This window comes from Salarias fasciatus, chromosome 7 (genome assembly GCF_902148845.1).
Source record: "Salarias fasciatus chromosome 7, fSalaFa1.1, whole genome shotgun sequence".
Taxonomy (NCBI): Eukaryota; Metazoa; Chordata; class Actinopteri; order Blenniiformes; family Blenniidae; genus Salarias; species Salarias fasciatus.
In genome coordinates, this window is record NC_043751.1 from 17,364,757 (window position 1) to 17,378,784 (window position 14,028).

Sequence of the window (14,028 nt, forward strand, 5' to 3'; positions counted from 1 at the left end):
CGCTCCGCAGCCGCCTCGTCACGTCACCGCCGCGCACCGCGCGAGCGCTTCCGCTCCAGGATTTCAAAGTAAAGGTGAGAGGCGTCCGAAGGAAATCTGGTGTTTCTTCCTAGAAGTCCAAAAAAGAAAACTCTTAAAGCACAAATACTCTTGAATCTCTTAAATTGTGCAAAATTACAAGTAAACCTACTGTGTCTGAAAGCAGTAGGAAATCCAAACCCTTCCTCTATAGCCTATATCAAGTGAAATTGTGAATAATGAATGGTAATTTTTATTATTGGAAAGCTGATAGCACAGTATAAATAATCTTAAAAAAAATACTACAATCAACAATTACTTTGAGAATTTGGCCTCTTGCCTAGTGGACAGACGACTCGTTTGTGTTTTAATCTGAAAAGAAAGGAAAATTCGTGATTTTCCTGGATTATTTCTGTTGATTTGACGCAGCAATGTTCGCCTCCACCGGCTCCGACGCTCCTGTGATGTTACACAAGGAGTAAATGGTTTGTTTAATCAGGATTCACTGACAAAACATGTGAAACAGCATAAATATGATGACTGTTGCTGTATTTTGCACTTATATTCAGAATCGTTTTTATGCCGCATAAATCCCTGGACCCTGAGCGCTGTAGTTTACAGATAAGACCACGAGAGGGCGCTAAAGCTCCACAGCAGTGTGGCATCAGTCAAGACAGAGTATAATATCTGCTGGCTGTGTTCTACACATCTGAACTAATGTGAATGTATGGTGATATACCCAGCTGATAAAACTGGAATCTTAATTTCAAGGGAGGAAGGAAGCCTTTATAACATTTAAATGTATAAACAAATGAAAGTGAATGATTTTCCACAAGTTGCACAATTTTATCTATATTTTTTTCTTTCGTGACTCATTCTTATTATTGATGACGAAATTCATATTGATGCATAGTTTGCCATATTATATTATAAAGCTTTCCAGTAGGATATAACAAACAATTGGTAAGTGTTACTTGTGAAAGTCACTCTTGAATTTGTGCTGGCTGTATAATATTGCAGTGGTTTGTGTTTCCCACAGTGACGATATTGTGGGTTTTTCTTCATTGAGTTTGTTTGTTCTTCTTATGTATGTCAAGGTCCAATGGCTATCCCAGTCCAAAAAGCCCATCAATATGAGTATTTGGTTGTCTTTCTTTATGTGTTTGCCTTTTGACAGACAGGCGATCTCTCCAGGGTGCATCCTAAAGACTGGCCCTCAAGACCCTGCTGGATATTGGAATATATAAAACAGTACAGTAGATAGATGAATGCTTTTGATGTTGTTGCTAATGTGTAAATAATTTCGTTACTGTAGTTTTGCTCTGATAAATTGTGTTGGCTCTCATACTTGAGGTTAGTGTAAAGTCTGATTCAGTCATATGGTCCATCAAGAAGTGCGTTGATCTGAAGGCGTCAGGAAACCCAAGTGATTCAGATGAGGAGGGCAAAGTGATTGAACCGAATGGGGGTAGAACAGGATGTACCAAACTGAGAAAGCCCAAAGCATGGGGAGACACTAATACACGCACAGCAAGGAGACACAGCTGACAATGATCAAGGGTATTGAGGGGAGGAGCAGGAGCACAGAGGAGGACAAGAGGGCGGAGCAAGAGAGAGACACTGAACAGACAGGGAGTGGAGCACCGGACATCAGGAAACAAGAAGGATACAAAACATGGAAACACTACTAGGCACAAAAGTAAGAGAGCTATGGACAGTAACGTGAAATTTAACTGTAACGAGGTTGCTAAATTTATGATAATTTATAATGGTAAATATATTTTACTGCCAGAAATAGCAGCACCACAATGACATAACACTTTATAAGGCACACTTTATAATCACAGCATTACCTATTCATAAAGTCTTGTACTGTCTTTATGGCAATTACAAGAAGTTTCATTCAATCATTTTCAGTCTGAAGTTGAGCAGAGGAGACCGGTGTCGTCTGAAAAACGGCCCCTCCAGGGGTCTGGCGTGAGGATAGAATGATGTGGATCATTCCCCGGCCCCTTCAGCAATAAGGATAGACCGAGGCGGGCCCTCCAATGACCCCCGGGGAGAGGTGGGCTCTCCAAACCATGGTCAGGGGAAATGACAGCAACTGGGCCGAGAGTTGACTCTGACTGAGTGGCGTCAAAAATGTAACACTGGGTTACAAATTTTACAATAGTATGAATATATTACTCCCACTAACAAATCACTTTATTAATCTTTAATTACAACATTGCCTATTTAAAGGATTTTTGCAATCTTTATGGCATTCACTGTTCCTCCATGTTACTAATTGGTTACTGGCAATAACATGACACCTAAAACAAATAGATAAATTGTCTTCAGGCTTTCATGCTTCCCATCTGGTGACTGTCATAGAAAAAAGTGATAAGTAAAGTAGCATGAATGACCTAATTTCTGCAGCAGTGGAGTTCTACTAAACCTTTCAGAGAATGGTGACTGAAAACTCTATCTTTGTTTACGTCCCGAGACAAAAAGCCTCATGCATGTTTTATAGTAACACCCTCGTTCAATTTGTCATTGCGTGCTACACCCAAAGCGTTAAGCTTCCTGAGCTGCGTGCGGGAGAGACAGACTGAACAAGTGTGTTTTACTCTTATCTGAATTTAGTCCTCAAACATGAATTGTACACAGTTACACCTGTGGATTTATTGATTAATAGCACAATGCTACAGTATATTGTACTTCTCTATCTATTTCATCCTGTGACTGCCAAGTGTCCATGAGTATAAATATGCACCCTGCACCCTACCCACGCCTTCATCTCTCTTTGAAGAGTGAGACGTACTGTTGGAGTCAATCATTAACTTCCTTTGCAGGTTAACATTGAAATGAGTGTTTATGTGTCACTATAGTTACTTACCCCACCAACAGCAAGCATCATTTGAAGCCTGGTGGTTGCATTTTATTGGCAGATAATCTATAACAGTGTTTGAAAAAATAATTTTCCAGATTATTAAGTTTTAGTCTGCATTAAAAGTAGAGTAACATGTCAAACATGTATTGAAATGAACCAAACCTGTATATTTGAACACAAAATGTGTAGCAACCAACAATGTAGTAATATAACAATAGTGTAGCTGGTTATTCTATTACTGAAGTAGCACTTAGATCTATCTATCTATTTATTTTTCTATCTATCTATCTATCTGCACCCTTTTCCATCCTTTCTCTTTCTCATCTGAAGCTTATCCCTCACGGTGTTTTCTTGTAACTTGAGCTCTCATATTCAACCACCTGTGACGCCTCAATAACCTTTAGACCCCGGGCTGCAGCTCTGCGATCAGGTGACTTCATTTATTCATAGTGGTGAAGTGCAGGGTAAGTGTTTCTGTAACTGACCTCGAATCAGCTGGTAACCAGAGGCCGGGCGGAACAGTTGCAGCCCAACCCAGGCCTCCAAACTCACGACAGACAAGGGACTACCTGTCTAGGTAACGAGACACCCACCCTCTCTCTCTCTCTCTCTCTCTCTCTCTCTCTCTCTCTCTTTCTCTCTCTCTCTCCAGATAAAAACCCTAAGACAATCTCACAGGTCGACCAGGTGGCAGATCAGCAACTATGAAGAGCTGAGAAAAGAAGGGCTGGGACCACAGGAAGAGTTCTTGGAGCTTTTCTACAGGAGCCTGGCTGAGTCTTTTTTTTTCCCCAACAAGAAGAAGAGAAAATGGTATGAAGACAAATCAACCAACCAACTGGAATTACTGAATTACTGAGTCTTGACGCTTAAGGATAAGTCTTGGACGCACCACTAATGCTTTTGTGACAGAATGAGTTAAGAATATTTGCTGGCATTGGAGGAAGTGATTGTCCTCCCACATTGCTTGCTCCTAAATGGCTTGCTTGCTCTTTTTTGTCCTGTGCTTTTATCAAGCTTAAGTAAATATATGTGCTTCAATAAAGCATATTTTTATTGTAATGCTGGATGATTCTACCAGAAGCTACAAGAGACTACCGTCATAATGAACTCATCACAAGAAAGACCCTCATCCACCTGTTGCCAGTGCAGTTATGACTTGTTTCATTGATTTTCTTTCCTGATCGATTCTGATTCTGCCAGCATGCATGGACTCCCTTGCTCGTCTCTAGGCCACTGCTTTGGTAACCCATCTGATGTTAACGCTGATCAAGCACCCTCAACGGGGCGACACAGCCCCAGGCACAGCAGAAATAACCACGAACTTCCTGCAGCAGATCCAGTAATGTCCCAGCCTGAAGCTCAACCAGCCAACCCACAGCAGCAGCAGCAGCAGCAGCACAAACTGCCTCAGAGGACAGTCAGCTGTATTTCCCCCAGATCACCCAGGACCAGAAAACTAAATGGTACCAATTCAAACTCTATCTGCCGCATGCAGGACCAAGGGGATGGCCTGTGGCTTGACTCTCCACCACGATGCCGCAGCCTCCCGGACAGCTCAGACGAGGATGAGCTGGATTCGGAGTGGAGTCCAGAGATGGAACAGAAATATCCTCACATCCCCAGACCCTCCATTATTATCAGATGTCCAAAGGTGAGAAGGCATTATTGATAAAACTGTCATTTTTAGTTATACATTTACTTGCAGTCATATAGGACGAGATAAGTGAATAGCTATGTTTTACATTCTTGCATTTTTCATTCATTTGATTTGTAGTATTCCAGGAATTACAGTTACTTTTCTTAAAACCATTTGTTCAGATCTGTATAATCTGAACAAATGAGCTGTCTTTTCACAACACTTTGGTATTTCTCAGTTCCTGTATGACTTCACATTTTATGTAAAACTGATTTTTTTTTTCCTTTTGTGTCCTGCTGAAAAAGCTGTTAAGTTGATTCTCAGTGAAAATGTGAAAAACTCCTCCACTTGACATACATGTGATAAACACAGACGTAAATCAAGCTCAGATATTTATGAGCTCTGACAAGCTGAACTGGTCACCTTTTATTGTGATTTCCTCCCTTATGTGACCACAAGGGGGATGCAGAGCCCTAAATATGTTATTTTTGTTCTCTGCAGATCTATTGCAGCATCTTCAGCACTGAATTCATGACATGTTTTGTTGTTATTGATGAACTTTAAAGCACTGAAATACACATGCACACTCATGGGTTCAGTTTGTAGTCAGAGTTCTGAATGACTACTGATAGGATGTTTGTGAGATGTGTTCTGGTTCGGCATGATATTGTTAGATACTCTTGCTACAATACTCTTTTTAATGTTTGTCACATTTTCGAGGGTCTGTGCATTTGTGTACAATTGCAAATGCCGCTGAGTCAGCATTTCGTGTCTGCACAAGATGTCATCCTCTGATTCTGAGAAGGGGTTCTGAGACAAGCTGTGTCCCTGGGGCTAAGATCAATAATGCTGATCAGCTGTGGAAAACTCCAGATGCGTGAGGAGGAGAAGGGTCATGCTTGAGAGTAATCCTGAGGCATAGGCTGTGTCTGACCTCGTGGAGAGAGAAATATCTCATCAGCAGTTGTTTGCACATCTGTTGGGCGGATGGTTTTAGTGCAGGGGATTGTCGTTTTGATGGAGTCTAAGATGATTTATGGTGACAGGCGGATACAAACGGTATGAGAAATTGAAATTCCTTAACGAGAAGGCCAACCCTGCACGAGCAAGCAATGCTCAACAGTTTGTATAAATATATAATTTTATAGTCTTGTACTAGACTCCAAAAAAGCAGTAGGGAGACCACAAATTGGCTAACACTACAGCAAGTCTATATATGTAGAAAATCCTTTCTTCCCTTTAAAAAAAAAAAAAAAAAAACTGTGCTGATTCATAATGAGTGGTAAAACCTGCTTTGAGAAAGTAGTTCTCACTTTTTGTCGGAAGAGGAAAGCGGCGGCAACATGTTTACTTAGTGGAAAGAAGCAAATATTAATCTTGTGTAACACCCAGGATTGCCTCACTGTGGTTATGACAGCAGGCTAAAAGAAGGTTGTTTGACCCAGCGGAGCACAGTGATCTGAACATAAGCGGTGGTGCGTTGCTCGATAACACAGTCACAGCCAAAGGGCCCGCCGAGTGCTGCCTTCAAGGCACAAATTAAAGACCTCTCTGTTCTTCAGCTCATTTCATGACGGACGCATCACGACCGAAAGACTGTCCGGTCTGTCCTATATTAGAAATGACTAACAGACATTTTTCGCATGCCTGTCCAGGACGTCAGTCGACCATGTGTGATTCCTTTGGCTTAATCATTACTGTTTTTGTTAAGACGTCAAGCACAACAGATGTAGCTTTGATCTCCTCCGCCCCAAAGGCGGATTTATCTATTCCTGTGTGTGTGTGTGTGTGTGTGTGTGTGTGTGTGTGTGTGTGTGTGTGTGTGTGTGTGTGTGTGTGTGTTCTTGTATTTCTATCCTTGTCGGGGCCAAATGTCCCCACAAGGATAGCAAAACGTGGAACGACGTGCCTTGTGGGGACCTTTTTCCGGTCCTAAGTAGGAGAAACAGTGTTTTCTTGACCATGTTGTTGTTACTGAAAAAAGTAAAAGTGCAAAAACATTTCTTTAGGGTTAGGCTTTGTTGTGGTGTGGGTTAGGGTTAGGGTAAGGGTCAGGGTTAGGGGCTAGACATGAATGGGAGTCAATGGACGGTCCCCACAAGGATAGAAATACAAGACTGCGCGTGTGTGTGTGTGTGTGTGTGTGTGTGTGTGTGTGTGTGCGCGCGCGTGCACACATAGCCATACCATCAGATGGTGTCTCTACCGTACCATCCACCCCTCTGTTAAAACAGGGCAGGTTTATGGGAGATTCCCTCGATCTAGAGCACACTGCTATCATATCAGTAGCTCTCACACACATACGGGGACACTGATTATAGGGTTCACGGTGTCTTGTGATAAACAATCTCAAATTCTTTTGTATCTTGCTCTCACACACTTACATCTATTTTCAGCTATACAATCAGTTGCAAAAGATTACTGACCAATTACTGAATGCTGTTATTAGGGGAACAGCAGTGGTGTTTGGCTTGAACAGGATGACAGAGAACAAAGAACATGAACTTCCCTGATGGCAATCACTACTTGTCTTCACACCATCTAGCCCTGTTGCATTTCCACTTTTGTTATCATGAACATTTAGCAGTAAATTTTAAAAAATGTATGAATCATCAGTTCTGATTTCCTGTCCTTCAGTCATATTTCCTTTAACCACAGATAGAAATATATTTACTCTTTTTTGGAAACGTGTTGGTAGGCTTACCATTTTCTCCCATTTAAAGGAAAGTAAGTGGTAAGATAAATTGAGTTACATAACTTCCATACGCGTTTTATAGTGCTGTGATGTGTGTAAATTAAACCACTGTAATCAGATTCTTGGCTCGGCCTTTTTACTGCCACATACCAGCACCTTGCTTTATTGAGCCTCCTGAAGGCATGTACCGTACTCATCGACCTGCTTCTGACTGGCCGTGTCGTTCAGGGTAATGTGTTTGTTCTTCATGATGACCTTACAATGATTGACAGTATCCCTTTGTGTGGCCCTCCCACACACTCCCCCCCACAGGAATCAGAATTCCAGGAAATGGCGTCCGACAGGTCGGACCACAGAGAGACAGAGGATGAAGGGTTATCAGGTACGGAAAACAACACAAGTTTCCTCTCCCTCGCTTTCCGCTCTCTCCTCCATCTCCAGGTCCCCCATGCTGGACTTGATTTGAAAGTGGAAAAAGTTCTGGCTTGAGTTGAGTGTGCTGATGGAAAAACAGCTTTTATTTTTCTGTGGAGAGAAACATATTTTGTGAAAGAAATCACTCTGCGTGTGAGGAAATAATTGAGTCCAAGCAGCTGTGCCCCCAATAAGTCAACAAGTCGGGGAAGAGTTTTTGTTCTATAAGTTCTCTCTTCAGGAACGACGTGACTTTGTCAGTGAACGCTGACCCTGTGGAGAAACAAGGTTTCCTGTGTGTTTTGTGTGTGTGTGTGTGTGTGTGTGTGTGTGTCTATTGTATCAGTGTGTGTTGCCTCACCTTGCCATCTCGTCTGGGAGGAGCTGAGTGCTGGCGGTTACCTTGGCGATGAGTCTTGGGGCAAAGCGTGGGTGGTGGTGGAGGGCAAAGAATGGGTAAAAGCATGGAGTTGAGAGGCTGCTTAATAATGTGATTAGGTGTGTATACCGTGCGTCTGTGTGAATGTTAGTGTGTTAGTGAGTCTACTGAGTGGAACAAAGCCTTGGCATGCACAGTCCAAGGCTGCCCCGTCTGCAGTCAATATCTACGTCTTGTGTGTATAAATCTATTTGATACCATTTACAGGGGATGGGTTCTTAAGGTGGGGGATGGGCGGTGCAAAAATACTGCTGTCCAGTGTGAAAACACTTTAATCTGCAACTTCTGAAATCACAAAATCCATGTATCTTATACTACACAAATCTGTCTCTGAGCATTTTAGAAAGAAGAAGATGAGTGTAGCCATATATCCCAGAAAGTCATGTAAAAATGTAAAGTCCTTTTAGTTTATTTCATCCACACTGTCCGGTTGTACCTGCATACGGAACTATGGTCCCAATAGAAAGCACAAACTCCCCTGCTTTGCTATAGAACGTTAAACCAACTACGCTACTGTCATTAATGCTTTACTAACCCAGCAGTGTTTCAGAAGCTTTTAAGGGATTATCATCTCTTAACTATGCCTGTGTGCCACGAGCACACTCGTACATGCAGAGAAAGAGCAAAACAAGGGAACATCTGTTACATTCTGCTCTCTAAGAGCTGCTATATTAACACAATGAAGACTACAAGACTGACCACTGAGGGCTCTTTATCCCAGTGCGAGACATTCAAACAATAAAAACACACTTTTGCCGGCCCCCCTTAACTACCACCCCTCCAAGGATAAAATGGAGGAGATTATGATGCACCAGGGGGTAATGTACGTACAAAACCTCCTCTGTCTCTCAAACACACACACACACACACACACACACACACACACACACACAATTGTCACACTGACCTTGATTTCCTGCAGTCACGGTGTGTGTGTGTGTGTGTGTGTGTGTGTGTGTGTGTGTGTGTTGTTGGAAGGGCCTTCCTGCTCTCTGTGTTGGAAATCCTGCTTATTCAGCTTATTCACACAAACACACACAGATTAGTGGATGGACACAGGAAGGGACAAATACATGTTTCTTCATTATGTGTCCTGTACAGCACTACACGATTCCGAACGTGCTATAAAAAAAAGTTGAGTTCAGAGTCCTGTGTGCTCAACGTCCACATCTGAACTGAATTCTCTGTACACTTTTTGTTTAAGATTTACTTGAAAGTTACCAATTATATAACCTATTAGCGCTTGTCAGTGATGTGAAAAAGTATTTGAGGATTTTTATAGTACAACATATTTCTACATGTGTTTCTACAGGTGCAACTTGTGTTTTTTGTAACAGATGACTGAATATTTCTGGTTCGGATGCCAATAGCAAACAATCACAGCACTTACCGGTATATTCCTGTCCTGTTGCTGCTGTATTTATGACAACCATAGAGTCATAACTCACAGACTGATATCTTTAAGCTTGAACATTTACCAGACAGCAGAGATAATGAAGTTGTCTCTACTTGCCATCATGGTTGCCCCCAAGGACCCTGACCGACATCCAGTCATAGGCAATATTCAGACGTGTCACATATTTGTGACATATACTGCTAAAAAAGCGAAAGCAATACTGAAAAGCGTCCAGATTTTGAACATTTCTTTTATTTTAGATACATTTTTGTCATAAAAGCCTAAAGATTTTGCAAAAACTCACCTCTCCAATGTACAGTGTTTTTTGTTAGTAAATAAATATACACGGCAAGTGTGGGCACCTTCTCTGCTGTAAAACCAGCCATCTGCTCTCATTTCTGATGGCAGTCATTAGGCTAAGTGGAAAGAGTCTGTACAGCAAAGCTCAATAAATCTGTGTGGCTTGACCAGTAATACCAGCCTCTGTGACAACATCCAAGGACTGCAGTGAAATTACAGTAAGTTGATCTCTGCATGTGTTCTCTTGCATGACATTCAAGCACATGCCAGCAGCAACAGGCAGGCAAATGCAGGGAATAGCACGCGGCCTATGATTTGCGTGTGCGTGTGCGCATGCACACACACACACACACACACACACACACACGTTTCAGTCAAAAGCCAGGACAATGTTGATTCAGTTGATAAAAATGGGAATAGCTGTTCAAGACCTCACTCAATTCACAAACACGCTGAGGAGCTGACGCAGCACTGACCTCACACACCCCGCTCAGCCAGGCACCGTGGCGCATGTGTCCATGTTGAAGTGTGCACTTCCCTGCCTCTGTGTGTGTGTGTGTGTGTGTGTGTGTGTGTGTGTGTGTGTGTGTGTGTGTGTGTGTGTGTGTGTGTGTGTGTGTGTGTGTGTGTCACTGTGGTGTGAGTCATCCAGCAGTGATTGAATTAGCTCAACTCTGGCTGAACGCTCACGGAGGGAAGGGCAGGGAAAGCTGAATGCATTACGTTACCCCAAGAACTGGAGGATACATCTCACATGCAGACAGGCTGACAGCGGGAGTGTCATCAAGATTTTATTTAAAAAGAAAAAAAAAAACGGCTTAATTAAACCATACAGAAAGCCTGAATGCATCCTCTTCGTGAAGCCCACATATTCATGTCAGCACAGGAAACACAAAGCTTCTGACAGTAAACTGAATGGAAATTTCTCCCAGAGCACATGTCATAAATGTGGAATAGTGTTTCAGTTCGGTACATAGTTTTATCTTGTGGTTTCTGAACCAGCTCTTTGGTGTGCCCTCAACTGTTACTGGGTCAGGCACAAGGGCTAAAACTGTGGAAAGAATGTATTAAGTCTGTTTGGAACCAGTGAGGGAGAGAAAAAAGGTAGGGATTTTTTGTGTGTGTGTGTGTGTTTCAACAAGTATCTCAAATTCATTTGTGGCTTCTTGAGCATATGCTACCATAGCATATGGTGGGTGTACTGGTGGTAAAAACCTCCAGTCTTTCAGAAGTAGGTCAAGTACGCAGGGGGTGCCGGTTATGTACACTACAATTACATGCAATTATTTAAATCAACCCCTTTCCGGTAGAACGCTACGACTCAAAACAGTAAAGGAATTAGGAATTACTTTATTTGTGTCATTTTTAGAGAGCAGCAAAGATGTCCAAAAAAAATAAAATAAACCAAAACGAAACTCTCCAGAGATCAGTTGTAAGACCTACCCACGTTTCCAGGAAGGCTTCTCTGTCACCATGGTTTTCAGATAACTGTCATTTCCTGTTTGAAATGGGGGCCCTCAGAGGCCTGACGAAGAGAAAACAAGAGACCTCGTGTTTAAACCTTCAAACATACATAAACACACACAAACTATAGGAAAACTGCCAACGATAACGGAAACATCTGACCCAGAAATCTGCCTTTTGATACCGCCAGTGTCACATGATGAGAAAGGCCAGAGTAAAGGTGATCATTTCCAGTCAGTGACGCGCTGCAGGGAGTCTGGACCAGACACACAGGAAAAAACATGAACTTGACTTTCACTGGCCACATCATCCAATCACCCATCTATAAAAGGAAGATGTTTTGTGTCTATGTCTGATATGTGTACACACAGGTTAGTTGAGAAACAAATGATGGTGATTTTCTCTGCGGCCATCAACTTGCAGATGAATTAATAAGTTTCTGTCTTCAGCAAAAACTGCAAAAAAAAAAAAAAAAAAAAGAGCCTCTTTGGTGCATTAAAATGACCGTTTGGTTATGTATCAGCAATGCAACTTTCTCCGTAGCATGTCAGCTCGGTTGTGGTTGAGAAACACAGTTATTGAAACTTCCCTGAAACCACCTAAAGCGGAAACTACTGCCAGATGTAATAGCTGTACCGATGAAGCTGTTTCACAAATGTGTGTCTTGTCACCATAGTGGTCAGGAAGTGTTTTCCTTCCCGTTTTGACAAATATTTCAACCCCGGTGTAAATGTAACTGTGTTTTATTTAGACAGACTGCAATCAAACAGATGATAACTTTGAGGGTAAAACTGTAGCTTAATGCTCTGGAAAAATATTTATTCTCTTTCTTGTCTTAGTTTAAATGAAGAATTTGATGCCACTCTTTTGTCTACAGTTTTGCTTTCCGATTCACCTTCACCCCATTACACACAACCACATGCCTGCAGACACACATACGCTTATGTACACATCTGTTTCCTGCATGCAGAGAGCTGTGAGTGTGGCGGTCTCCGGAGGGCGTGTCCTCTCTGTCAGAGCTGACCCTTCACATGACTCATCCCATTGTTCAGGATACATTCTTAGTCACCCTTCTCTTAAATTATGAGAAAGTACTGAGGAATGCTTTACTTCTCAGACGCCCCCTCCTTCCACCTCTTGAGATTTCTAACTAAACCCTTGGGCTGATTTCAGCTTTTTTTGTGTGTGATTTCCAGTAAACTTTGGTAGTTTCTGAAGAAATTTTGATCTCTTCTCAACAGTGATCGAATCCAATGAGAAACAGCCTCTGACGTGAGCAAAGTCATGTGAAGCGATGGCTCACCACCAAACTAGGGGTTTCAGTGAGCTGATTTAACAGAAGGATGGTGGATAAGCAGATCCACTGACCCTTCATCAGTAAGCAGATTATGCTTTATCACAAGGAATGGGCAGGATGGTCAGTCTGCGACAACAGGCAGAGGGGTTGATCTGTTATAATCAAAGTGAAGAGCGATGAGATGATCTGCCTGCATGGTTGCTATAAACTTCACTGTGGCTTTCCTTGAGAATTGCTTTATTAAACATGGGGTGTTGCCAAGTAATGAAACCCACAATCATTTTTGTAGGATCACAACTCTTCTGAAGATGTCAGTCTAAATTTGGTAACAATGACTACAAAACAAGACATGACTCAAGATGAATGGTGCTCAACACCCATTAGAAATAGAATATTTCTTTTTTCACTGGTTGCGTGCTTTTAACCTTCATTTTAGACTCAATGAATGCAGGGAAAATTTATATATATTGGAAAAGTTTTATGATTAGGATCTGAACTGCGTTCTCCATCTAGTTACTCTGTTTTTATCAGCTAGATAGATAGATAGATAGATAGATAGATAGATAGATAGATAGATAGATAGATAGATAGATAGATAGATAGATAGATAGTGCAATATGCCATTGTGTTAAAAATCACTCTGTCTCTCACAGAGATTAAAGTAACTTCACCTGCAGACCAGACCAAACTCATCTAATATTTTATTTCAATCTCAATGAAGCAGTTGAGTTGAGTTGAGTTGAGTTGGTTTGAGTTGACATGCATTACAGCAAAAACTGTGTGACCGTTACACCCTACTCTGGATACATCCTGTTCTCGTTACTCTCTGCTTCCTCCTCTTCGTGCCAATGGCAGGTGGCACTGCACCTGATCGTGACCCGAACTCCTCTACATCCCCCTAAATTCTCCTAATGATTCCCATCTCTCTCAGATACTTGAATAGATTTGCTACTCTCATTATAACTTTTTAAGCTCCAGTACTTCTCCGCTCTGGAAAACTCTCCCCTTTCCCTTGAGTGTTTCTTACATTTGAGAATAACGTTATCTGCCATCTCTTTAGTGCCACAATGCTCACATATTCCAGAATGGTGCCTATTAAAAGCAGGGATGCCAACTCTCCCGCACTCACAGTGATTGTCTAAGTAGCGCACAGTGAAATATGTTGTTTGTGTCTGATGGGATCGGTAGCCCAAAATAAGTCCGATATGCCTACTTGCTCAGGCTTTCAGGTCCTTATATTTAGACCGGCCAGCACACTACCCGGAACACTTAAGGTTTTGCTTATTGTGTTTGCATTTTGTTGACTCATTTCAGGAGTTTCACTAGAACACATCATTGTACATTCAGTTTGACTCCTGACACAGTCTGAGCGGGCTGTTTAGGGAACCTCAACTTTAACCCATGGGACTCGAAACAGCGACCTGCTGCAGCTCATTTCCCCCTTTTCTTTCTTTTTTTTTTTTTTTTTTTTTTTTTTGGTCTTTCATACGTTCA